General features: G+C 44.4%; 1 protein-coding gene across 2 annotated transcripts in view; it reads left to right on the top strand.

The window, feature by feature from the left end:
• Nucleotides 1–25,313, top strand: part of MRI1 (methylthioribose-1-phosphate isomerase 1) — a 312,149-nt gene that overhangs the window by 68,454 nt on the left and 218,382 nt on the right. The gene's annotated exons all lie outside the window — the stretch shown is intronic.

The raw sequence follows: 25,313 nt of genomic DNA, 5'->3' as shown, positions 1-25,313 counted from the left end.
ATCCAGGTCCTTGGACAGATGGGGGAAAAAAGTTTACACCTCTGCTACTCTCTCAGCTAGAGCTTTAAACTGTCAGTTTCACATGATCCAATACCAAGAGTTTATGCTTGATCAGTTAACTAAAAAAGTATCCTTTGATGAATCTATAGATAAGAAATATGTATTAGAAATGGTGAATAACATACAACAGGTTAGTAACCATTCCTTAAAATGTGGCTATGATGCACTGGAGGCTTCATTTAGATCAGCCATGACTGGCACAGTGATAAGAAGACATGCATGGTTGAAAGAGCAGGTCTTACCTGATCATGTTAAAGCTAAGCTATTAGATGCTCCTATGGATAAGGCCAGTTTATTTGGTACACCTGCCCAGCAGGTAATGAAGAAAATGGAAGAAAAGGCAAAATCTGTACAAACAGTTAAAGATTTCTTACAGGTTCAGCCCCCAAGGTTTAGCAGGAACTGGCCTGCCAAAAATTGGTCCTTTCCTGACTCCACAAGATCACAAAGGGGCAGGAATAGACGCTCCAGAGGCAGAAATCAATCCAGAGGAGGTGCCTACAGAGGACGACAGTGGCAAGGTAATAACAGAGGCACAGACACAACCACTACCACTGCAACAGGACAATTAAAGTGACTTGGCTCTAACTCCGCCTACCAGGGAGCAAATAGCAGCACCATTAGGCGGAAAGTTAGCCTTATTTTCGAAAAATTGGCACTATATCACAAAAGACAAGTGGATTTTGCAAACCATAGACCAAGGCTACCGGTTCCACTTCCACACCTTACCAGTAAAAAGAGGAATGCCAAACCTGCCTCCAAATCAAAAAATAGAAGCTCTACAGCAGATAACGGAATTAACAAAGATGAGAGCTGTGGAAAGAGTACCAATAACAGAACAGGGCAAAGGATTCTATTCCAGACTCTTCCTAGTACCAAGAAAAGAAAAAAGTTGGAGACCTATTCTCGACCTGTCCATCTTAAACACATATATCATTGTCCCAAAATTCAAAATGCTGACCCTACAGCAACTTCTTCCCATGCTGGGCAAGGAGTGTTGGCTGGTAACTCTAGATCTCAAGGAGGCATACCTGCACGTCCCCATTCGACCAAATTGCAGAAGATACCTCAGATTTCTTGCAGGATCAGAGCATTATCAATTCTCAGCATTGCCCTTTGGCTTATCTACTGCACCCAGAGTATTCACAAAATGCCTGGCATCAGTAATCGCTCACTGCAGACTACAGGAATCCAAATTTATCCATACCTGGACGACTGCCTGCTACAAGCGGACAACAAAAGCAAGCTGACAACAGATTTACAAAGGGTCATTTACTTGCTACAAGCCCTGGGATACACAGTCAATTTACAAAAGTCAAGGCTGATACCATCCCAAACAAGAACATTCTTGGGCGAATTGGACACAGTAAAACAAATGGCATTCCTAACTGCAGAAAAACAAAAGAACTCCTCTTTACTTCTTGGCATTAACAAAACAGAACAAACTAACAGCAAGAAAAGTTCTGCAGGCCTTGGGCTTCATGGCATCATGCATAATCTTGGTCCCACATGCCAGACTGCATATGAGAAAACTACAGTGGTACCTAAAGAATTTATGGTCTCAACACAGGCACAGCCTAGAAGCAGAAATACCACTAATCCCATGCCTAAAACAGGAGTTCCTATGGTGGGCTCAAGCATGCCAGTCAAACCCAGGCCTACCCTTCCACAACTTTCGAACAAGCCAAACCATCACAACAGACGCCTCAGACCTAGGATGGGGGGTGCACATGCTGGACAAATGCACAAGGATTGTGGACTCAGGACCAGCTGCACCTGCACATAAACCAAAAAGAAATGCTGGCAGTAAAACTGGCAATCCAAAAATTCAGACCATTCCTCAAAGAAGGCCATTTGATGATAAGGACAGACAACACCACAGTCATGTGGTACATCAACAAACAGGGAGGCACTCATTCATACCCCCTATGCAGAATGACTTTGGACCTTTGGAATCTGGCACTCAGCTACAACATCCAGTTACAGGCAATATTTGAACCGGGAAAAGACAACACCCTAGCAGACATGTTAAGCAGAACCACCTCGGATGCTCACGAATGGATGCTACACCCGGACATCTTCAAGACCATCACAAAGAAATGGGGAATGCCACAAATAGATCTATTCGCTTCCCCTCTCAATCACCAGCTCAAAAAATTCTGCACAAGGACATTCCACCCACTTGCATGGAAGGTGGATTCGCTCTCCTTCAGCTGGAAAGGTCTGACAGCATATGCATTTCCACCTCTTCCCTTGATACACAAGGTATTACTGAAAATCAAAGAGGAACGTCCAAGGATAATCCTGATAGCTCGAACTGGCCAAGACAACACTGGTACCCATTGCTGAGGAGCATGTCTCAGGAGAAATGTGGTCAATACCCTGATGCCTTTGATGTTAACTCAGAACAACTACAGCATCATGCATCCAAACCTAAAAACTTTGCAACTGACTGCCTGGAACATCACATAGCAGCAACTAATCCAGATCTTTCCCAAAGGGTTAAAGACATTATCCTTGAAGCCCGCAGACCTTCAACAAGAAGGAACTATGCCGGAAAATGGAAAAGGTTTGTCATTTGGAGTGCTGAAAGGGGAAAAGATGTGTCGAATATAGATATTGCTAACATTCTGGAGTATTTGGCAGAGCTTCTACATACAGGCCTGTCCTATTCCTCCATCAAGATACATGCATCAGCTATTTCAGCAGAATACAGCTTTGATCCACCTGTCTTTTCAGATCCTCTACTCAGGCAGTTCCTCAGAGGGATCAAGAATGTAAAACCTCCTAGGAAACCACCATTACCAGCATGGGACTTGAACTTTGTGCTAGAAAAGTTGACACTCCCTCCGTTTGAACCAGCAGCAACAGCAGATCTACAGCACCTGTCATGGAAAACTGCTTTCCTACTGGCAATTACCTCAGCAAGGAGGGTTTCTGAACTACAGGCCTTAATGGCAGTACAACCCTTCCTAATCTTCCATCAAGATAGGGTGTCCATGAGAACTAATCCTACATTTATGCCTAAGGTGGTATCCAGAGTGTCTTTAAACCAGGCAATCCACCTACCTACCTTCTTCCCCAATCCACAAAACAGAGGGGAAAGAATGCTGCATACCTTGGATGTACATAGACAACTACGCTACTACCTGGACAGAACCAAAAGTAACAGAAAGCTGACCAGCTTTTTGTAGCCTATGCAACAGGAAGGGAAGGAAAAGCAATTTCCAAACAGACAATCTCCAAATGGATAGGAAATTGCATAAGATTCTGTTACTCCTACCATGGAAAACCAATTCCACAGAACATAAGGCCTCATTCTACAAGGGCTACAGCCACTACCACAGCTTTCTTACGAGGAGTGGCAACCAAGGACATTATTGAGGCGGCTACTTGGACCTCCGTGCATACATTTGCCAAGCATTATAATTTACCTCTGTATTCTAGATCCCGAGCAGGGTTTGCCACTGCTGTACTGCAAGGGATCCTAACCACACCATAATTTTTCTTCCTCCTCCCTAGTTGGCTATGGTATTCTACCCATTTGTTATGACTGCAGATGCATCCATGAAGGACATAGTACAGTTTTGTACCTACCATAAATGTAGATGTCGAACTGGATAGCATCTGCAGTCAGGATTACCTCCCTCCTTACCCTCTGTGCTACTCCTGGGCTATTTACCCTCCAAATAGCTAGCTGCCGGGGGAGGCGAGTCTCTTATGGTGTATTTGTTTGTATATATGAACAAACATGCTTATTTTTTGTGTTTGCCTTCTATCTTTTGGAAACATTGGCATTTATCCAAAATTTAGCCTTCCAAGAGGGCAACTGGCATCTGGGGCAAGAAAGACTGAGGAAAATGGCGTCGGCTGATGCCTTTATACCCGAAGACCGGCAGAGATGACGTCGGGTGAAGTGCGACATCAGCCGAAGCCGGACCCAGACTTTGGAATCCGGCCGACCGAAGGGCTGCCTGACGACAGGACAACCCATTTGTTATGACTGCAGATGCTATCCAGTTCGGACATCTACATTTATGGTAGGTACAAAACTGTACTTTACCCTCCCTCCTTCCCCTCTTACTTTCTGGTTCTTACCTAGGGCATTTACCCTTTATTACCTATGGGGAGTATTTGCTGGTAACTAAAAATGGTTGTTTGCTTTTCTTTTGTATTGTTTACTAGCAATTTGAATTGCCTACCTATTTGGGGGCACCTGACATATGGGGCAAGAAAAACTGAATAAAATGGCGTTGGCTGCATCTTATATACCCCTGTCACACTGACGTCAGGGAGGAGGCGACAGCAACAGACGCCGGACGAAGACTTTGGCACTCTGGCTGACTGCGGGACTACCTGACGGCAGGATAACCCAAGTGTAATGACTGCAGAAGTGTCAACACCCGAACATCTACATTTATGGTAGGTACAAAACTGTACTTTATTGCCCTTGCAGCGTATTACATTTATAGGAGCAGAACTAGACACTATCGATTCAAGGATCAGGTTGCCTCAAACAAGAATCTTATCTCTAAGAAGTCAATTGTCCAGTCTGTTGACCCAGAACAAAGCCCCTGCGTCCCAGATACTGAAGCTATTGGGCACAATGGCAGCCACGTTAATAGCAGTCCCGTTGGGACGCATGCACATGCGGATACTCCAGTGGTTACTCTTCACACAATGGTCTTACCAACAACTGCCCATGTCGCACGAGATTCTGTTAACAAATCTTTGCAAGAAGGATCTCAATTGGTGGCTGAACAACGACCAGATAGTCGGACGTCCCCTTTTTCTTCCCCAACCCACAGGCACAGTGACCACGGACGCTTCCCTGATATGGTGGGGGGGGCTATTTCAGGAAAAGACTGTCCAAGGTACTTTGTCAAGCATGGAATTGCATTTGCACATAAATGTCTTGGAGCTGAGAGCGGTGTTCCTGGCGTTGCAACACTTTCGTGACTGTCTTCCTCCAGGGACAGTTGCAATTCAGACGGACAACATGTCAGTAGTCTGGTACATCAACAAGCAAGGGGAAACCAGATCGTATCCCTTATGCCGAGAGGCCCTAAGAATTTGGCAGTGGGCTGTTTCCACCAGACACTTTCTAATAGCAATGCACATTCCGGGGTCATCCAACGTGTTAGCGGACAAATTGAGCAGGGCCATCCTGTTGCCTCACGAGTGGTCCCTCAAACAACAGGTGGCGGACAAGATTTTCCGCAGATGGGGCCAGCCATGCTGCGATCTGTTTGCATCTCCGATGAATGCCAAATGCAGCAGCTACTTTGCCCTTTATCCCCCACTGGGGAGCAACCCGAGGGACGCGCTTGTACACGATTAGCCCCCGGGCCTCCTATATGCCTTCCCGCCTGTTTCCCTAATTCCCAAATTCATTCAGAAAGCCAAAAGTCTGGGAAGGACTGTTATTCTGATAGCCCCGTCTTGGCCTCTTCAGATTTGGTTCCCCTTCCTACAAAAGTATCGAGTGGAAGAACCATGGATTCTGGACCCAGTGCCAGACCTTCTGACTCATTCGTCGGGAGTTATTCACCCCTCCCTCTTCTCCCTAAAACTGACAGCTTGGCTGCTCCAATTCCCGTATTAGCCAGGTCTCAAGATTTGTCTCCCGCAGTCCAACACATTATAGCTTCTTCTCATAAACTGTCAACCAGGAAGCTATATAATCGCAAATGGAAATGATTTGTTCACTGGGCTTCTCACCACAACATTGACCCATATGTTGCGCCTATTCATACCATTTTAGATTTTTTTGTCTTTTGTTCTATGATGGCGCAGCAGCTGCCACCATAAGGGTTCAATTGGCTGCTATTTCCAACTTTCATGTAGGATTTAACGGGTCTAACATCATGTCCCACAGACTATGTAAGGCCTTTTTGAAAGGTACCCACCATCTCAGACCTCCTATCAGACACCCTGTCTCTCCCTGGAATTTGAATCTTGTTTTATCGCAATTGATGCTTACCCCCTTCGAACCCGCGTCATCTTATGATTAGAAGTTTCTGTCTTGGAAAACAATATTTCTGGTAGCCATTACATCTGCGCATAGGGTCTCTGAACTTCAAGCCTTATCTTCCAAACCCCCATATGTGATCTTCCACCCTGACAGGGTGTCCCTCAGGACAAATCCGACCTTTCTTCCTAAGGTCTGTTCAGAAACTAACTTAAATCAGTCCATTGAGCTCCCAACATTTTTTAGACATCATACCAACAGACTGGAGTATATGTTACACAAGCTTGATGTTCACAGGCAATTGAGATTCTACTTGGACAGAACGAAAGACTTCAGACAATCGGATCAACTCTTTGTCTGTTACGCAGAGAACAAGAAAGGTTCTGCGGTATCAAAAATCACATTGTCTAAGTGGCTTTCTGATTGCATTAAATTCATTTATTCCGCCACTAACCAGCCATTACTGACTGACGTCAAAGCCCATTCTACCCGGGATGTTTCTACATCATTAGCTCATGCAGCTCGTTTACCCTTGGATATCATCTGTGCAGCTGTCACGTGGTCAAAACCTCACACGATTATCACTCATTACAAAGTGGACAGGGCCTCCAGGGACAGGGCTTCCTTTGGTTCCACTGTGCTCAGGAATGTTCTCCCTTGAGCCGCCCAGGATTAGGGGGCTTGGGCCTTCTGCGTGTAAGAACAAAATGGCGAGATAGAACAACTTCACATAAAGAAGTTATGTTCTTACCATAACGTTCCATGTGAGTTGTTCATCTCGCCTTTTTGTTCTTACATTCCCTCCCACCTTCCCTCTCCTGGTGAGAAGAATGGTTGCCTTGGTGGATTGGTTGGTCTTGTCAGCCTGTCTCCTTAAGACAGACTGTTTTCCTTTCTGCAAATCTAGACATACCTAGATAGGTAGGTACTGCGGTACCTAGATAGGTAGGTACTGCGGTACCTAGATAGGTAGTTACTGCGGTGCCTAGATAGGTAGGTACTGCGGTACTTAGTTTTTTAGGCTGTCTTCAGGTGCAGCGTACCAGATCTGGGGTTTACAGTAGAGCATCATGGGATATATACTGTGTCTCGAGCTTCTCTGAGAGTTTGAGCTTGAAAAGCGGCCGACTCAGAGCCGAGGGATCAGCTCCGAACCCACGTGTAAGAACAAAAAGGCGAGATGAACAACTCACATGGAACGTTATGGTAAGGACATAACTTCTTTTTCTCTTTGCATTGTAATGTAGGTCCTTTTGAACCTCCATGGTACGAAGATGATGCACCCCATGATAAGAGTTAACTGGGAAAGGGACTGCATCAGGTTCTAGACAGTTACTACCTTGAGGACTTGAGGAAGAAGTGATTAATTGGCGGCTAAGGCAAGAAGCTCTGAGATCTGTCTTGACAGATTTGGAAACCACCAGAAGTAGAGTCTTCACTGGGAGAAATTTCAAGGCTGCAGAAATTGCTGCTTTAGAGTAAAGCAAAGTAAACTGCTCTACAGCAGAACTGGAGAGAGTACTGTAGGATCAAGATGAGATATTCTTTGCGAGAAGGTCTAGAAAACTCTTGATGAAACCAAGGGATGGCCATATTCTCTATTAAAACCCAGTTGAGGGTAAATTAACCCTAATGGTGGAGTAGCTTAAACCGTGAATGAAGGCATATCATTTTAGATTGAAGAAGGCTTACATGAGTGATGAACAGATGTTCTTCGTGTTTCACTGTTGCAGTCATCACATTTGGGTTATCTGCTTGCAGTAACCCTCAGTCGGCCTGAGTATCAAAGTCTTGGGTCCTGCGTCGGTTGCTGTCTCATCTTCCGTGACGTCAGGTAGTCAGGGGTATAAAGCATGCAGCTAACGCCATTACATCAGTTTTTCTTGCCGTGCGGTGCCCAAAGCAGAAGCAGTTCGCAAGTGCCGGTTGGCCAACTCCTGAAATTTTCATTTTCGAGTTTCAGAACCGAAATCTTCAGCTAAAGCTAAGTACCTCGTTGGGGAAACTTTTTCTTGCTCTAAACCGATGTCAGTAAAAGTCAATAATTGTATTTCCTGTGGAAAGCAAATACCTCATAAAGATTTTCATTCGTACTGTATTCCTTGCCTAGGCCCTGACCACGACGTACCTCACTGTCGGTTTTGTGCTTTATTTAAACACGAACTGTTCGTCGTCTGTACATTTTCGCTTCTAAATATTTTGGTACTCAGTTCAATTATCCAGATTTGTCTTCAGCAAGCCACCCGACTGCTGACATTCTGAAAAAACGCAAAGACAGAGACAGGCCGCCTAGGTGCAAAGCTGCCGATGACACTTCTCCTAAGCTAATCGCCAGTTCGCCGGTACTCAGTGAGGTGCTTTCGCAGCCCCTGATGCCCACTACTTCAGATTCGCAAGCCTCTACTGAGACCCATTCGGAGTCCGGTATGTCGCGAGATGCTTCAACTGTGGAAACTGCGGATGTCTCTACCTTGGATAGGTCAGGAGCCGCTGTGCAGGCGCCGGCTTTTGAGGGTCTATTCAGGCCTGCTGACGTGCATATTAAACTTACATCATCATCTTCTTCTAGGCCTAAAACTTGAACCATGCCTAGGAAACTGACACACAGACCGCATGGTCAGGACTCTGTGCCTAAAAAACAAATGATAAGAATGACTGAAGACCTTATTATTTTAATCAGGGGAAGCCAACCTCCCCCCTCTAAGAGACCTAGGACTGAATTTGCTTATGATACTTCTGACCAGGATTCTGAAATTTCGGTCTCCTCTGATGACCAGGACTTACCCTTATCTACCTATGAGTATTCTAATGCAGAGGACTCTATTCCCTCTGCTTCCCCCCAGAGGATTTTTCTTTTAGTGAAACCTTGCATACTCTTAGGGAACATTTTCACTGGGAAAGCCAGGATTACTCTGATTTTAAAAAAGAGGCTTAGAGATTTCTTACTCCTGCCCCAACATAGGCCTTTAGCTATCCCTCCTGTGCTGGACATTGTTGACGATGCCTTTCCGGAATCTAGCTTGGCCCCCGACTTTTTGCCTCCTGCTCCCAGAAAACCTGATAGATATTACAGGGTTCCTGATTCTCATAAGTTACTTTTTAAAAATCCTACTGCGGACCCTGAGACCATTTCACAGGGACCCAAGGGCATTAAGGCTACTACTGCCAAAAATCCTACCCCCTCTGATAGAGATTCCAGGGCCCTGGATAGATGGGGTAAGAAGGTATACACCTCTGCAACCTTGGCCATCAGGGCCTTAAATTGCCAGTTTCATATGTTAAAAGTATCAGCAGCATATTATTGGATTGCTTAAACAGAAAATGATGTTTATTCCTGATTGTGCTGAAAATAAAAATATACTGGATTTAATGCATTCTGCTGAACAGATTGGAAAACATACTTTGCAATGTGGTTTTGATTCACTAGAGGCATCTTGCAGGGCTGCTGTCACCGGGTCTGTACTTAGAAGGCATGCTTGGCTTAAGGAGCAATCTTTGCCAGATCATGTTAAAACTAAATTGCTGGATGCTCCCTTAATCAGGACCGCCTGTTTGGCGACAAAGCAGAAGAAGTTCTTAAAAAGATGGAGGAAAAAGCTAAATCTATGCAAACTGTTAAAGATTTCTTACAAGTGCAGCCTCCTAGATTTAGTAGGCATTGGCCCTCAAAAAAATTGGTCCTTTCCTGCCTCTTCCAGGCTTTCTCAGTTCAAACCCAGAACCAGCAGAACACCCAGGCTTCAGACCCAGGGTACACACAGGACTAAGCAGTGGGGGGCTCCCACTTCCAAATCAGGGAGTAGTAAGACTCCCCCCTGTGTTAAGCTGTCTCAGTGACTTAACTTTAAAACTTCCAAGCCCTTCTCAACTGACTGCTCCTTTAGGGGGAAAGATTGCTCTGCAAGCAAAAAACTGGGAACTCATTACCCAGGACAAATGGGTTTTAAACATAGTTTCCCAAAGATACAGATTTCACTTCCACACACTACCAACCCCAAACAGTTGGCCAGATCTACCCCCAAATCACTGGGCAGAGGCTCAAAAGCAAGTACTCTCTCTCTTAAAATGAAAGGCTATTCAGACTATACCAGAATAGGAAAAGGGACACGGTTTCTACTCAAGACTTTTCTGGTACCCAGAAAAGACAACTCATGTTGTCCTATACTAGACCTGTCTATCCTAAACACTTTTTGGTGATTCCAAAATTCAAGATGCTAACTCTTGCTTCCCATGATAGGCAAATATGCCTGGTTGGCAACACTGGATTTAAAGGAAGCCTACCTGCACATCCCAATCAGGGAATTCTGCAGAAAATACCTACGCTTCAAAGCAGGCTGCATGCACTATCAGTTCTCTGCACTGCCCTTTGGCTTATCTACTGCGCCCAGGGTATTCACAAAGTGCCTAGCTCCAGTCATTGCATTTTGCAGGCAAAGAAATATTCAAATATACCCATACCTGGACAATTGTCTAATTCAGGCAGAAAGCCAGGACATACTTCTGAATCATCTGGCATTTGTTTAAAAGCTGTTAACTTGTCTAGGGTACACCATAAACAAAAATAAATCACATCTGGTACCCTGTCAACAAATTATATTCCTGGGAGCAAGCTTGAACACAACTTCCCACATGGCTTTCCTCACGCCAGAGAAACAAATTAATTTGACAACTTACTTCAAACTAGTGGCCACAAAAACCCTGCTATCTGCAAGGCAAATACTGCAAGCCTTGGGGTTTATGGCCTCATGCATTTTACTAATTCCATATGCAAGACTGCATATGAGGAAACTACAGTGGTGTCTAAAAAGCCTATGATGTCAACATTCTCAGGATCTAGAAGCAGTGATTCCTATTATACCTTGCCTACGGTTAGAATTACTTTGGTGGGAAGAGGTCTGCCACCAAAACAAGGGACTACCATTCACTCTACCCCCTGCCGCCCAAACCCTAACAACAGACACATCAGACTATGCATGGTGGGCTCACCTGGCAGTGAAGTGCATTCAGGGCAAATGGAACCCAAGTCAAATGTACCTGCATATCAATCAGAAAGAAATATTAGCTGTACAGAATTCTCTGACAGCCTTCAAGGACCACATTTTTCCAGGACAATAAAGACGGACATCACCACTGTTATGTGGTACATAAACAAGCAGGGGGTACCCATTCTTACCCCCTCTGCAGACTAGCCATGGCTCTGTGGAACACAGCTTTGAGCTACCAAGTGCATCTACAGGATCAATTCCTGGCAAGAAAACTAAATACACTGGCAGACGTACTAAGCAGAAATCTCATAGACCCACACTAGTGGAAACTGGAACCAAAGATTTTCAGCATGTTGATCAACAAATGCAGGATCCGAGATATAGGCCTGTTTGCCTCCCCCCAGAACTACCAATTGAACAAATTCTGCACAAGGACTCCCCACAAACAAGCTTGGAAAGTGGATGCTCTGTCATTCATCTGAAAAAATGTTTATGCCTTTCCTCCTCTGCCTCTCCTCTCCAAAGTACTACTAAAGATCAAACAGGACAAACCAAGGATGATACTGATTGCACCAGACTGGCCACGCCAACACTGATACCCCCTCTTGTGCAGTGTGTCACAGTTGGCCCCGTGGCACCTACCTCAGACCCCTACCCTGCTGTCTCAGCAGGAGAGCCAGATTCTGCACCCCCAGCTTCAAACCCTGAACCTGGCAGCCTGGCTAATTACCTAATCTCTCCATTACCATCCCTCAGTAAATAAGTGTTGGATGTCATTTTGGTGGCAAAGAGCCCTAGTACTAGAAAATCTTATGCTGAAAAATGGAAAAGATTCTGTGCCTGGAACCAGACTCAAGGGATGGCCACAACAGCGCCCAATTTACTTCAGATTCTTCTGTACTTAACTGGGATGCTTCACAAGGGCCTTTCCTTTTCCTCCATCAAAATTCATACCTCAGCCATTTCAGCTCATTACAATACAGAACCACCCCTCTTCTGTCATCCACTACTCAAGCAGTTCCTCAGAGTGGCCAAAAACACAAGACCACCCAGGAGAGACCCAACTCCAGCCTGGGGCCTTAACTTTGTATTGGAAAAACTCTCTCTACCTCCTTTTGAGCCAGCTGCAAGTGCAGAGTTAAAATTCCTTTCTTGGAAAACAGCCTTCCTTTTAACCATCACTTCAGCAAGAAGGGTATCTGAATTACAGGCCCTTATGGCAGTGGAGCCTTTCATCATCTTTCATGCGGACAAGGTGTCCCTCAGGACCAATCCTTCCTTCATGCCGAAGGTGGTATCCAGTGTGGCTATTAATCAGACCATTCATTTGCCAACCTTCTTTTCTAATCCACAGAACAAAGGGGAATGGATACTGCACTCCTTAGATGTGCACAGACAACTTAGATTTTACTTGGACAGGACTAAACCTCAAAGGAAATCTGAACAACTGCTGGTGGCATTTGCTGCAGGGGCAGAGGGGAAGGCTATCTCAAAGTAAACCATTTCTAAATGGATAGGCCATTGCATTCATTTCTGCTATAAGCACCATGGAAAACCTATCCCACAGGGGATTAGACCCAATTCAACCAGGGCTGCATCTACCTCTACAGCCTTTCTCAGAGGTGTCCCTACCAGAGACATCCTAGAAGCTGCTACCTGGAGTTCTGTACATACTTTCACCAAGCATTACCATTTGCCAATTTTCTCTAAATCCAGAGATGGCTTTGCCACTGCAGTCTTGCAGGGCCTTATAGCTGGTCCTAATGCTATCTAAATTCCTCCTCCCATCCTTAGCTTTGGGAATCTACCCAAATGTGATGATTGCAACAGTGAAATACGAAGAACATAGTACAGTTGTGTACACTTACCAAAAATGTAGATGTTCAAGTGTATTCACTGTTGCAGTCCTGGTTACCCTCCCTCCAGCCCCGACTTCCTTTGGCTGTACCTCTATTCTCCTTTACTATACTTAAAAGCTTTTTGGCGTATTTGCTTTTTTGTTGGATGTATAACTTTGTGTGTATACATATATATATATATATATATATACATACATATATATATATATATATATATATATATATATATATATATATATATGTGTGTGTATGTGTGTATATATATATATATATATATATATGTATATATATATATATGTGTGTGTGTATATATTTATATATGTATATGTGTGTGTGTATATATATATATATATATATATATATATATATATATGTATATATATGTATGTATATATATATATATATATATATATATATATATATATATTTAATTGCTTTCCATTAAGGGGGGCACCTGACATCTGGGGCAAGAAAAACTGATGTAATGGCATCGGCTGCATGCTTTATACCCCTGACTACCTGACGTCATGGAAGATGAGACAGCAACCGACGCAGGACCCAAGACTTTGATAATCAGGCCGACTGAGGGCTACTGCAAGCTGATAACCCAAATGTGATGACTGCAGCAGTGAATATACTGGAACATCTACATTTATGGTAAGTGTACACAACTGTACTTTCTGCCTACAAGCCAGAGGTGCTCCTACTTAATGTTACAGACTTCCCTAGTGGTTATGTTTTGTGTCAACTGCAAGATGTTCATTACATTTTCCAACAAACAGAGATTCCTGGCTGTTAGGAGAGTCCCTGGTGGTCTAGTAGGTCGAATTCAGCTGGCGGTGTAGTATGTAGAATTCAGCACTCTTACTACAGCGGCCCATGTTTGATTCCTGACCAGGAAAGCGTCAGTGCTTTTTCTTGCGGTTAATGCAGGGGTTAATGCTATGAGCTGTTAACGAGCTGCTTCCTGTGGTCCAGGGTTTGATTCCCTCAGCTTTCCTTTGCCTGGTGTGTGATTTTGGACAAGTCCTTTAACCAGACAATATTTTGAGATACTTGGGAAGCCAGACTAGGCTCCGTAATAGTCCTTTGGACTGCCTATTTAGTAAAAACCTGTGAAATTGAAAGACCAAGCTGTTAAACTGAGGATGTGTACAGTATATGGCAACAGCTAAATGAACGGGATTGTGTCATACTGAAATCAAAGCTTCTGTTACTGATGAATATTACTAGCTGGGCAAGTTGGAAACTAGAATTTATGTGGTCATAAGGTAGGGTCAGTTACTCTTATTCTTTGTGGTCACTGGACGGGCATAACAATGTTAGAGGCAGTGGGGTAAAACATATGGTCATCTGCCTTCATAGAGCATATAATGCACCTCTAGATTGATTACAAGGAGAGGGGGGAATGACTGAAATGAACTTTATGCACTGGGGGAATCACTGGGAATGTAAAGAGGTCAGTCATTGGGTTACATTTGTCCTTGAAGTCATAGCAGATACTGCTTTGACCAGATTAGCTCATTGGGTGGCAGTGAAAGTGGAGTTGGTGTCCAGAGCAGCAGCCAAGAGAGAGAGAGAGAGAGAGACAGAGAGAGACAGAGAGAGAGAGATACATTTGGGCAGTTAGTTCACCTTATTTCTATTATTACCAATTTAACACACGACATGATCGTGGGTAGCTACATTTGGGCAGTTAGTTCACCCTGTTTCTGTAACTACCAATTTAACACAAAACATGATTGTAGGGAGCTACAGTTGGGCAGTTAGTTCAGCCTGTTTCTGTAATTATTACCAATTTAACACGACATAATAGGAAGGTACATTTGGGTAGTTAGTTCAGCCTTTTTCTGTAATTATTATCAATTTAACACATGACATAATAGTAGGGAGCTACATTTGGGCAGTTAGTTCACCCTGTTTCTGTTATTACCAATTTATCACACGACATGATCGTAGGTAGCTACATTTGGGCAGTTAGTTCACCCTGTTTCTGTTATTACCAATTTAACACACGACATGATCGTAGGTAGCTACATTTGGGCAGTTAGTTCACCCTGTTTCTGTTATTACCAATTTAACAGACAACATGATAGTAGGGAGTGACATTTGGGCAGTTAGTTCACCATTTCTGTTGTTATTACCAGTTTATCAGACGACATGATAGTAGGGAGCAACATTTGGGCAGCTAGTTCACTCTTTTTCTGTTATTACCAGTTTAACACACAACATGATTGTAGGGAGTTACATTTGGGCAGTTAGTTCAGCCTGTTTCTGTTATTATCAGTTTAAAACAACATGATTGTAGGAAAGGATTTTCTGCATTTTATAGAGTTGTGGAGGCATTGCAATGATTATACTTCCTGTCAATGTGGGGAGTGAACAAAGACATGAATAAGCCTGCAGTATGCCTTTGCGTAAGTAAAAAAAAAGGCTGAGGGGGTTAAGCAGCAGTCACACATCACATGTCAGTGAAAGATCAAGGCATACTGTAAGCCTTGAAGGTATGAACATTTGGCAAGGGGGGTAAAGAGAGGAAGAATATAAACACCTCAACGAGATTCTGTGTGCACCTTTAAAAATACACCCTTAAACACCTTAAAGAGATATGTCAGCGTACACCTGTAAAAATGCAGCCTGTGAAATTGGAACCTGTAAAAGGGAGAAACATGCCCAGTAAAATATTGCAGCCTGCTAATGCAGAACCATTAGAAGGAAGGGGCTTACATCATAAATTATTGCAGCCGGAGGTGTTGCCAGGCAGATACTAGTAATGTCATTGCAGCCTGGGAATATTGCAAAGCAGACAACCAAGGTGTTACTATGGCTTGAAAATGGAAATCGGCCCTACCTACCAATAAAGACGGTTTCCCAATGGTTTAAGACTGAGTTAAAGGTACTTGCTGTGCTTTTGGTTAAACCACTTGACTTTGATTTTGCAAGAATCCAAGAGCCTTCATTTATTTGTATCATGTATAATGTGATTTTTTATAAGACTAATGGTCTTGGCTGACATAATCTTCCAAGTATATACTTGTATGGATACTTAGATCTCATCTCAGTCAACATATTGCATGGTGGTTGTCATAAAAAACACGGTAGTCCATACATCTGAATTAGTAGTTGATTATAGATTGTTACCACAGCATTTATAACTCACTGTTGATAGAAGCAACACTTATTTATATATTTGTTTGACATTTGTTTACTGGGAAGGGCTGATCGAGTCAGAAAGAACCCAATCTGATGTTGTTGATCTTCGTTCATTCCTTACTGATGGGTTATCGGTTCCATCCTCAGAACTGAGCTGGCCAATATCAAGCTCGCGTCAGCCAAAAACTCTCTAGCCAAGGTCCTACCCACAATGCTCTGCTCCATGTTACCTCAGATCTTGTTTGCTGCGTTGCTGAACAGCCATGTCAGGCCACTCTCTCAGCTAAGTGTCTAATCTTTTGACAAAATATATATATTGTTATTACTCTAAATTTTTTTCTCAAAAGTTTATTGTAATATTTTCCACCCCTATCGCACACTTTAGGCTCTCCCTTTAGTCTTTTCCCATTATTTCCCTCTTTTCTTACCTTGTGGTAATTCTCCAGTACCATCGTTGGTAATCCTTCTGTTTCTTTTTTTTACCCTTTTCTTGGGTAGCCGTTATTCTTCCTTTTGCTACTGTGCTTCTTCTCCACACCAGTTATGTCGGATAAGAAAAGTTCAGTTGGTTTCAAGCAGTGCAAGGATTGTGGCCGTAAGTTACCGCTTTCCGATGGCCTTGACTTATATGTCTACTGTCTTAATGTCTCCCACGTGACTGTAGATCCTCCATGTGGGATTTGTAAAAACTTCGTTACCAGGACTCTCAACGAGAGGAAGACAAGGATTGTGGCCGTAAGTTACCGCTTTCCGATGGCCATGACTTATATGTCTACTGTCTTAATGTCTCCCACGTGACTGTAGATCCTCCGTGTGGGATTTGTAAAAACGTCGTTACCAGGACTCTCAACGAGAGGAAGAATAAGTTCATTTTGAAAGGCCTCCTTGTCTCCTTACTCTGAGGCTATTTCTGGGTCGGAGGGCTCACCCTCTCCTGTTAAACCCCGCAAGAGGCGTTCTTCCTCTTCTTCATTGAAGTCACTCCCTTCTTCTCCCTCTGGAGATCATAGGGAGTCGACTCACAAGAAGGTGAAATTGATTACTACTACAGCGCTGCTACCTCTGACCCTGTCGGTTCCAGGCTCGGCACTGCCCTAAATTATCCTGACTACAGCCATGTCTCCTTTATCGATATCGGCACCAGAATTCCCGGTGCAGGCAGCTGCGGTTCCAACAGTTCTGTCGCAACCCTTAATGGCACTGTCAATACAGATTCAGCCCCCTTTGGCACCATTGGTACAGTCTCCTTCGGCTCCAAGTATGACTCTTCTGTACTCCATGGCGCATACGTTTTTGGCACTGACATGTACTTCGGTGCAGTCCTTCTCAGCACCATCCTTATTGCCGGTGCAGACACTTTCCACTACGGCACCATACCCTTCGGGGCAGACATTTGCCTTTACAGACACCTTCAACTGCTACTGCGTTGACATCTTTGGCGCAGACCTTTTCCACAGCGTTTTCTTCAGTGCAGACTTCCTCCGCTCCGAGCTCTGCACCTACTGAACTAGCAAGGACCAGATATTCCCCTTCATTAGATCCTTTTGCAGGCAGTCTGTATCGTCCATTCCTAGAAAGGCCAGAATCGCCATCAGCCTTCCTCATGAGGTCGACCAAGAGTCTTTCTGAGCAGGATGTGTTGCGGCTTGTTGACCAGTTGCTTGTGGCCAGAGGTCTCTCTCAACCATTGAAGTCCACGTTCCCTCATTCAGGTGAGTGCATTTTGCCTCAAACCCCAACGTATACTCCTCCTTCGACTTCCACTCAAGTCTCGAAGCCTATTACTCCGACAGCAGCTTCCCTCCCTCCAACTCCAATAGTGGGTCTCACTTTGGAACCACTGTCATCCTTGTGGCCTTTGGTGCACTTGGCATCGGGCTCTTCTCTGGCCAGTGGCTGTGCCATTGGGGAGGGCATTCCTGGCTCCATGCCGATTTTTTTCTATGGCACCTTCAAGGTATGCTCTCTCTCTCTCTCTCTTACGGTTCACAGTCCTCTTGAGACTCCTGGTCTGGGGGCAGGTTCGTCAGGATAGGGTGTGCTCCCGGTTCCGAGGTTGTCGTGCTCGGTTCCGGACTCCGATCCCTCCTTGGGCGGGCCAGCCTTCCAGGCCATGGAGAGAACGCTTGCCTCCGCTGGCAAAGCTCATTTGTCAGAGTCATCTCCCCCCTCTGTACCGCAACTGCCAGAAACTTCAACTTCCGGACACCGGGCACAAGAGCTTCAGGTCTCTCCTCCTCAGGAGACCCCCTCTTTGCAGTCTTCCCCAGAACCTCCCACTGAGGAAGCACCCCACAAAGCAGCATGTAAGAGGAAAAACGTGGACTCCACTGAGGAGTCATTGACTGAAGATACGGATTTTGATGACGGGAAGGGTCCCCATGGTAACTCTCTGATGAGGTGTCCTTTGGTAACATCCTTGAGATCCTTAGAGGGGTGACTGGAAGCCCTCTAATCCTTCCTCTGTGGAATCTGTATTCCTGCAGGCTTTTCTTGCCCGGCCCCCTACCTCCTGGGTCACCCCGCCTGCCGATGAGCTAGTGTAGCTCATCGTGCAGCAAGCATGGAAGGCTCCCGATAACATGGAAGCGAAACCTAAGAGGCCAGATAAAATATTGTTGCCCCCCGCCGAACACCCCCACTGGTCACGTGGTCTCCCAGTAGATGCTATGGTGGTGGCAGCTGCTCCTAAGAAGGATATGAAGGGAGCCAAACTGTCCATCCGCCCAACAAGGAGTCCCAGGCGATTGACAGATTAGGGAAGTGTGTGTTTGCTTCATTGAAGTTTGCCGTAAGGTCTTTGAAGTATTTAGCACAGTTTACCAGGCTTCAGCGAGATCTTACAGCCAGCTCTCTGAAACCTTGGCAGGAGGTGTTTCTGATGAAGTCCGTGGTAATGTGGCTTCTCAGCCACCCTAGAGTCCATTTCCAACTCTTCCATGTGTCTTATTTCACATACAACGGAAGGGGCGGCTAGAGCAGCAGGCGCAGGTATTGTCGCCAGACGACATGCTTGGATGCGCCTTTGTGACTTTGCGGACTCCTTTAAGGCTTCCTTCATGAATGCACCTATAGAGGCCGCTTCTTTGTTTGGCCCTAAAGTCAAGGATATGCTGGCACAGTGTGAACAAGATGGCAAGACCGTGTCTGCCATTGGTGTCAGACACTCCACCCCTCAGCAATTCTGCTCTTGAAATCAGAGGAGTGGAAAGATCTGGAACAAGAAATCACAGGGTTCTTTCCAGGATGCACGTGTCGAGTTTTCCCCTAGAGGCAGAGGCGGAAACTCCAATGGAAGAAGCCCCTTTTGGGGCAGAGGAGGTCCACGAAACCGGGGTTCCAGAGATTCTTTCTCTGGCCAACCCTATCAGCGCTCCTGAAGCGTTGCCCAACTGCTCACCTCTGGAAGTGGTCAGGGGTAATTTCTCCTTGTACCCTGTTGCCTGGCAAAACATAACAACCGACTCTTGGGTACAACGGATTATATCCAGAGGCTATCATATCCCCTTCCATCTTTGCCCAGTCTCATCAAGAGTGCTACCCAATGTCCCTTCCAGTCAGAGGGGAACAGCAGCACACAAAATCAAAAAGCTCCTACAAAAAAAGTATCATCCAGATGGTCTCCCCACACCAGATAGGATCCGGATTTTGCTCAAGGTTCTTTTTAGTGCCAAAAAAAGACAGGGGACTGCAGACCAATTCTGGATCTCAGTACACTAAACAAATTTGGAAAAACAGAGAAATTCCAGATGGTCACGGTTCAGTCTATCCTTCCTCTTCTGGAAGAAGACGATTGGATGTGCTGTGTAGATATTTAGGATGCGTATTACCACATAAAAATGGACAAACGCTCAAGAAGATACCTTCACTTCCGTATAGGAGCCAGTCACTACCAGTTTCGAGCCCTGCCCTTCGGTCTCTCTCTATAGCTCCCAGAGTGTTCACAAAATGCATGGCAGTGGTTACCGCTCACTTGCGACTTCAAGGATTCCAGGCATTTCCATAGCTAGACGACTGGCTCCTTACCACCCCCAACAAGCGTCTACTGGAGGAAGCCCTGCAGTATACTCTCGTAACAGCTTGAAGCCTGGGAATCACTATAAATTGGGAGAAATCTAATACAACCCCAACCCAGTCTTTGGAATTCTTAGAGGTACTATTGGACATGAGAAATTGCACAGTATCCCTTCCAGAACACAGACTTCAGAGAATAAGACAAGTTCAACCGCTGCTCTGTCACCACAAATCCCCTGCTTTATCTGTACTTCAGCTATTGGGGTCAATGGCAGCTTCGATTACCATTGTTCCCCTAGTCAGATTCACATGGGACTTCAATGGCTACTTCTCATTCACTGCTACCCTCTACAACACCCTTTGTCTTTTCAAATAAGTGTGACTCGAATGCAAGCAAGATTTACTCTGGTGGACATCTCGAAATCCCCAATAATGGTCTCGCCCTTTCACCCCCATCAACCGATAGCCATGGTGACCATGGATGCCTCCCTGATGAGGTGGGGGGCTATGTCAGGGAAACTCAGTCCAAGGCACCTGGTCGGAGACAGAGGCCTTTTTGCATATCAGTGTCCTGGAACTGAGGGCAGTGCTTCTAGCGTTTCAAGCATTTCACTCCATCCTTCCGTCAGGGACTATTGCGATCCAATCAGACAACATGTCAGTGGTCTGGTACATCAAAAAACAAGGGGGCACCAGATCTTGCCCGTTATGCCGAGAGGCCTTGAGAATATAGTAATGGGTGATAGCTCACAACTGCTTTCTGACTGCAGTGCACATTCCCGGGAGCTCCAACATGATAGCGGACAAATTGAGCAGATGCATTCTACAGACTCACGAGTGGTCCCTCAATCCTCTGATAGCGGCAAAAAGCTTCCACCGCTGGGGCCAACCTTGCTGCGACCTATTTGCCTCCCCAACCAACTACAAGTGCAGCAACTACTTTGCCCTGATCCCCCCTCGGGGACAGTCACCAAGCAACACTCTAGTCCACGCTTGGCCCTCGGGTCTTCTTTATGCTTATCCTTCTCTTCCCCTCATCTCCCGATTTCTAAAGAAAGCACGACAGTTGAAGAGCAAAGTGATCCTCATTGCTTCATATTGGCCTCGACAAGTCTGGTTTCCCCTCCTCTGGCCTCACCTGCTAGATCAACCGTGGATCCTCAATCCATCCCCAATGTTGATCTCCCATCTGCGGGGTCTGATTCACCCCAATCTAAAACCCTGAAACTGACAGCTTGGTTTCTCCACTTCCTATGATTGCCAGGCATGAAAACCTTTCATCCCCTGTGCGCAATATTCTTTTTGCATCTCATAAATCGTCCCCAAACTAATTAATCTTAACAAATGGAAGAGGTTCTCAGTATGGGTAGCACATAAGCAAATAGACCCCTTGTCAGCTCCGGTCTCGGTGGTATTGGATTACTTATCACATCTGTTCCACTCTGGGGTGTCTGCTTCTACTATCTGTGTACATTTGGCTGCCATCTCATATTTTCATATTGGTTTTCAAGATTCTTCCCTTATGTCACACAGACTATTTAAGACTTTTTTGAAAGGGGTTATCCACCTAAAACCTCCCTTTAGAGAACCCGTACAACCTTGGGATTTGGCTTTGGATTTACAAGCTTTAACAGCTCCACTCTTTGAACCTGCATCCTCTTGTGATTTAAGATATCTCTCTTGGAAAACTTTTTCTGATTGCAATCACATCGGCCAGACAATTGTCAGAATTTCAAGCCTTATGCATCAAACCTCCGTATCTTATCTTCCATAAGGACAGGGTAACACTGAGAGCCAAATCTACCTTTTTACCAAAAGTGATGTCAGAGCAATCTATGAACCAGTTTATTGATCTCCCAGTGTTCTTTCCTAACCATTCTAACAAGGGAGAGTATTGGCTGCACTCCTTGGATGTTCACAGGCAAATACGATTTTATCTGGACAGAACAAAATCTACCCGTAAATCAGACCAACTCTTTCTGGGTTTTTCTGGACCTAGACGGGGTCATCCTGTATCAAAAGTTACATTGGCTTCATGGTTGAGAAATTGTATTACCTTTATCTACAACAAGAACAATCTCACCTTGCCTGACAGAGTCCAAGCCCATTCTAGAAGATATATGGCAACTTCAGCAGCTTTGCACGCTAAGGCTTCCCTCAGTGATATTTGCTCAGCTGCGACTTGGGCCAAACCTCATACCTTTATTCTTCATTACAAATTGGACTTGGCCTCCATGGGTAGAGCTTCCTTTGGCTCCATGGTGCTCAGGAATGCCCTTCCATGAGGGCCACCCAGGAGTACAGGTAGCTGGGGACTGTGTTCCATCAGTAAGGAATGAATGAAGATCAACAATATCAGATAAAGAAGTTACGTCTTACCATAATGTTCCATCTGTGTTGTTGATCTTTGTTCATTCATTACTTCCCACCCTCCATCCCCCTTCTGGAGGTTCTTGGTTGATCTCATATACTCCTTTCTTGTAGTTCTGTTATGACCAGAGGTAGCCTCTACTTTTATCTGTCAACTTGCAGACTCGATCTGAGGTAACAGGGAGCAGAGCATTCTGGGCAGGACCTTGGCTCGAGAGTTTTTGGCTGACGCGAGCTTGATACTGGCCGGCTCGGTTCTGAGGATGGAACCAAAAAGCCATCAGTAATGAATGAACGAAGATGAACAACACAGATGGAACGTTATGGTAAGACATAACTGCTTTTTTTCAGCGGAGGCCTGGGGAGAAAAGCTCCAGTTACATACAGAGAAGTACAGTATTTATACAGAGGAACTCCTCTGGCAACTTAAACTAGATGCTGCTATGAAACCAGGTTTAAATTACCTGGTTTCTAGTACTTCTGTGCTTAAGCTGAGGTCCACAAAACTATGACTATATTTTCACTCTATTTTTTAGTATTTTTTGGTTTTACTACTGAATTAAACTTTGAAAATGTTAGCACGTACGTTAATTTACTTCAAGGTTTTCATTGCATGCTATTATTATTTTTTATGACAGGTTGCTGATTGGTTGACTCACTTTAATTGAATGAATTGTTTAATTAGTTTTTTTATTGATTATTTAAGTTGGAATGGCACTGTAGAACTGTAGTTCCGATGAAGTCCTAATGAAGGACGTAAGTGCTTAACTCTTTTGTGCTGCAGCAAATTTGGATTATCATCTCACTGCTGACCGCTTTGTGCTTGGGTCAAAGAGGAGTTTGGTCATTTTTTACTTTATACAGAGGACATAAAGTTGCATAAGGTACAAATACATACAGAGATGTGAAAAATAAAACTTAATACAAATAGCAACAAATTACCTGAGTTACAGGTAAGCAGGCACATTGATGTGAGGCAAATGGTGCCTGTTCAAGTAATCAATATAGATATGTAATTAGATGATACCGACTGAATGAAGAACAATTAGACAAGAGTGAATGAGAGTTGCAGTCTGGTCAGATCTGGACAAGAGATTAGCCGGGATCAGAGCAAAGACACAGCCAAGAGTTGATCATGTATTGTTTTAGTATAGTTTTAAAGGCAGGTACGTTAGTAGTAGTTCTCATAGTAAGTGGAAGAGAGTTCCACGCTTTTGCAACATAGTGCAAGTAGAGGTTTTTATCCAGCTGCCTTTGAGGGTTTGTATATAGAGAGAAGGTCTTTATCTGCAGGCTAGGGTTTTGTTCTGGAGTGTTAGAAGTTGGGTATACAGTAGGTATTTGGAGAATTATAGCCAGTTTAGTTTTTTTTTTTTTTTTTTTTTAGTGACCGAGAGTGATGATTTGTAGTTTTTGAGTTGGTGACAAACTTGACCACTTTATTGTAGCATTGTAACATTTTGGTTCTAGAGGAGCTCTGTAAAGGGTACTGGAGCACCGTAAAGCAGGGAGGGTAGAAGGAAAGTTAAAGTTTTGGAAGAAAAGGTTAGTGTGTGTTTGTTTCTGTGTAGTGGCTGCATTTCTGGTGGGGTTTCTTTTTGTTTTGTGAATGTGAAGATCAAACCGAAGATGATCGTCTATGACTACAGTTTCACTGGTGGTGGTATCAGCAGAGAGAATTTTGATGCTATTTAGATTAATAGTGCAGCTAGTGCAGTTCTTTGGCTGAAAAAGGCGCAGAATTTTGTTTTTCTGGGTTGGGGGATAGCTGTCAGATGTAAGCCAGCATTCAACAGCAGAGAAACTTTGTTGTGTATTGGAGAGAAGCTGGGGTAGTGTGCAAGAGGTACACATTATTGTGGGATCATCAGATATTGGATGAGTGTTCCACTAGTACATGGCGTACAAAGATCATTAGTAAAAATATTAAAAATGTAGGGGTCCTAGGATGGATCCTTGAGGGACTCCAGTGGGATCTGCTAGAAAGGGAGAGATGACATTTGACCATTTCACAGATTTGTTTTCGCTTGAATAAGTAACTTTGAAACCAGTTTAATGCAGGAGGGGTAATTCCTATGTTAGAGAGCTTGTTCAATAGTAAAGAGTGAGACACTGAACCGAAAGCCTTTGAGAGGTCAAGAAATAGTGCAGATATATAGCAACCTTGGTCTCTAGCTCTGTTTACATAGTTGGCAAAGGTTAGAAGGGCTGTAGTTGTGCTGTGGCCAGAATGAAAACCATGTTGTGTGTTTATAAGGAGGTTGTTATGCTGTAAATAACTCATGAGTTGGAGATTGATACATTTTTCCAGTATCTTAGAGATGGGGGGAGTATGTCTATGGGTCGAACGTTTGTAAGTTCAGTGGCGTTACCTCCTTCGTGAATGGGGATGATATGGGACTGTTTCTAGATGTTAGGTACATTGGAGTCAGTTATGAATCAACTGATCAGGATACTGACTGGGTATGCTAAGGACTCAGATATAGATCGACTGATCAGGATGCTGACTGGGTAAGCTATGGGCACAGATATGGATCATTTGATCAGGATGCTGACTGGGTGTGCTGTGGACTCAGATATGGATTGATTGATCAGGGTGCTGACTGCGTATGCTATGGAGTCAGATGCTAGGTTTAGGTATGCAGGAGGGAGGTTGTCAGCAGAGGTAGAACAGGGTTTGAGTTTGTGCAGTTCCTGCATTCTCTCGATGTTCATAGACAGCTAAGCTGCTACCTTGATAAGACCAAGTCCCTTAGGAAATCAGAGCAATTGTTTGTCTCCTCACCCCAGAGCACTAGGAAAGCGCTGACATAACAGCCTATTTCTGCCTGGATTTCCAGGGCCGTTTCCTTTTGTTACTCCTACCATGGCAAACAGCTAACCTCAAAAATTAAAGCCCAC

The sequence above is a fragment of the Protopterus annectens genome, chromosome 2.part1 (assembly GCF_019279795.1).
Source record: "Protopterus annectens isolate FY-2018-M chromosome 2.part1, PAN1.0, whole genome shotgun sequence".
NCBI classification, from domain to species: Eukaryota; Metazoa; Chordata; order Ceratodontiformes; family Protopteridae; genus Protopterus; species Protopterus annectens.
The sequence above is the reverse complement of the archived record's forward strand: the minus strand, read 5'-3'. Positions and strand labels throughout refer to the sequence as shown.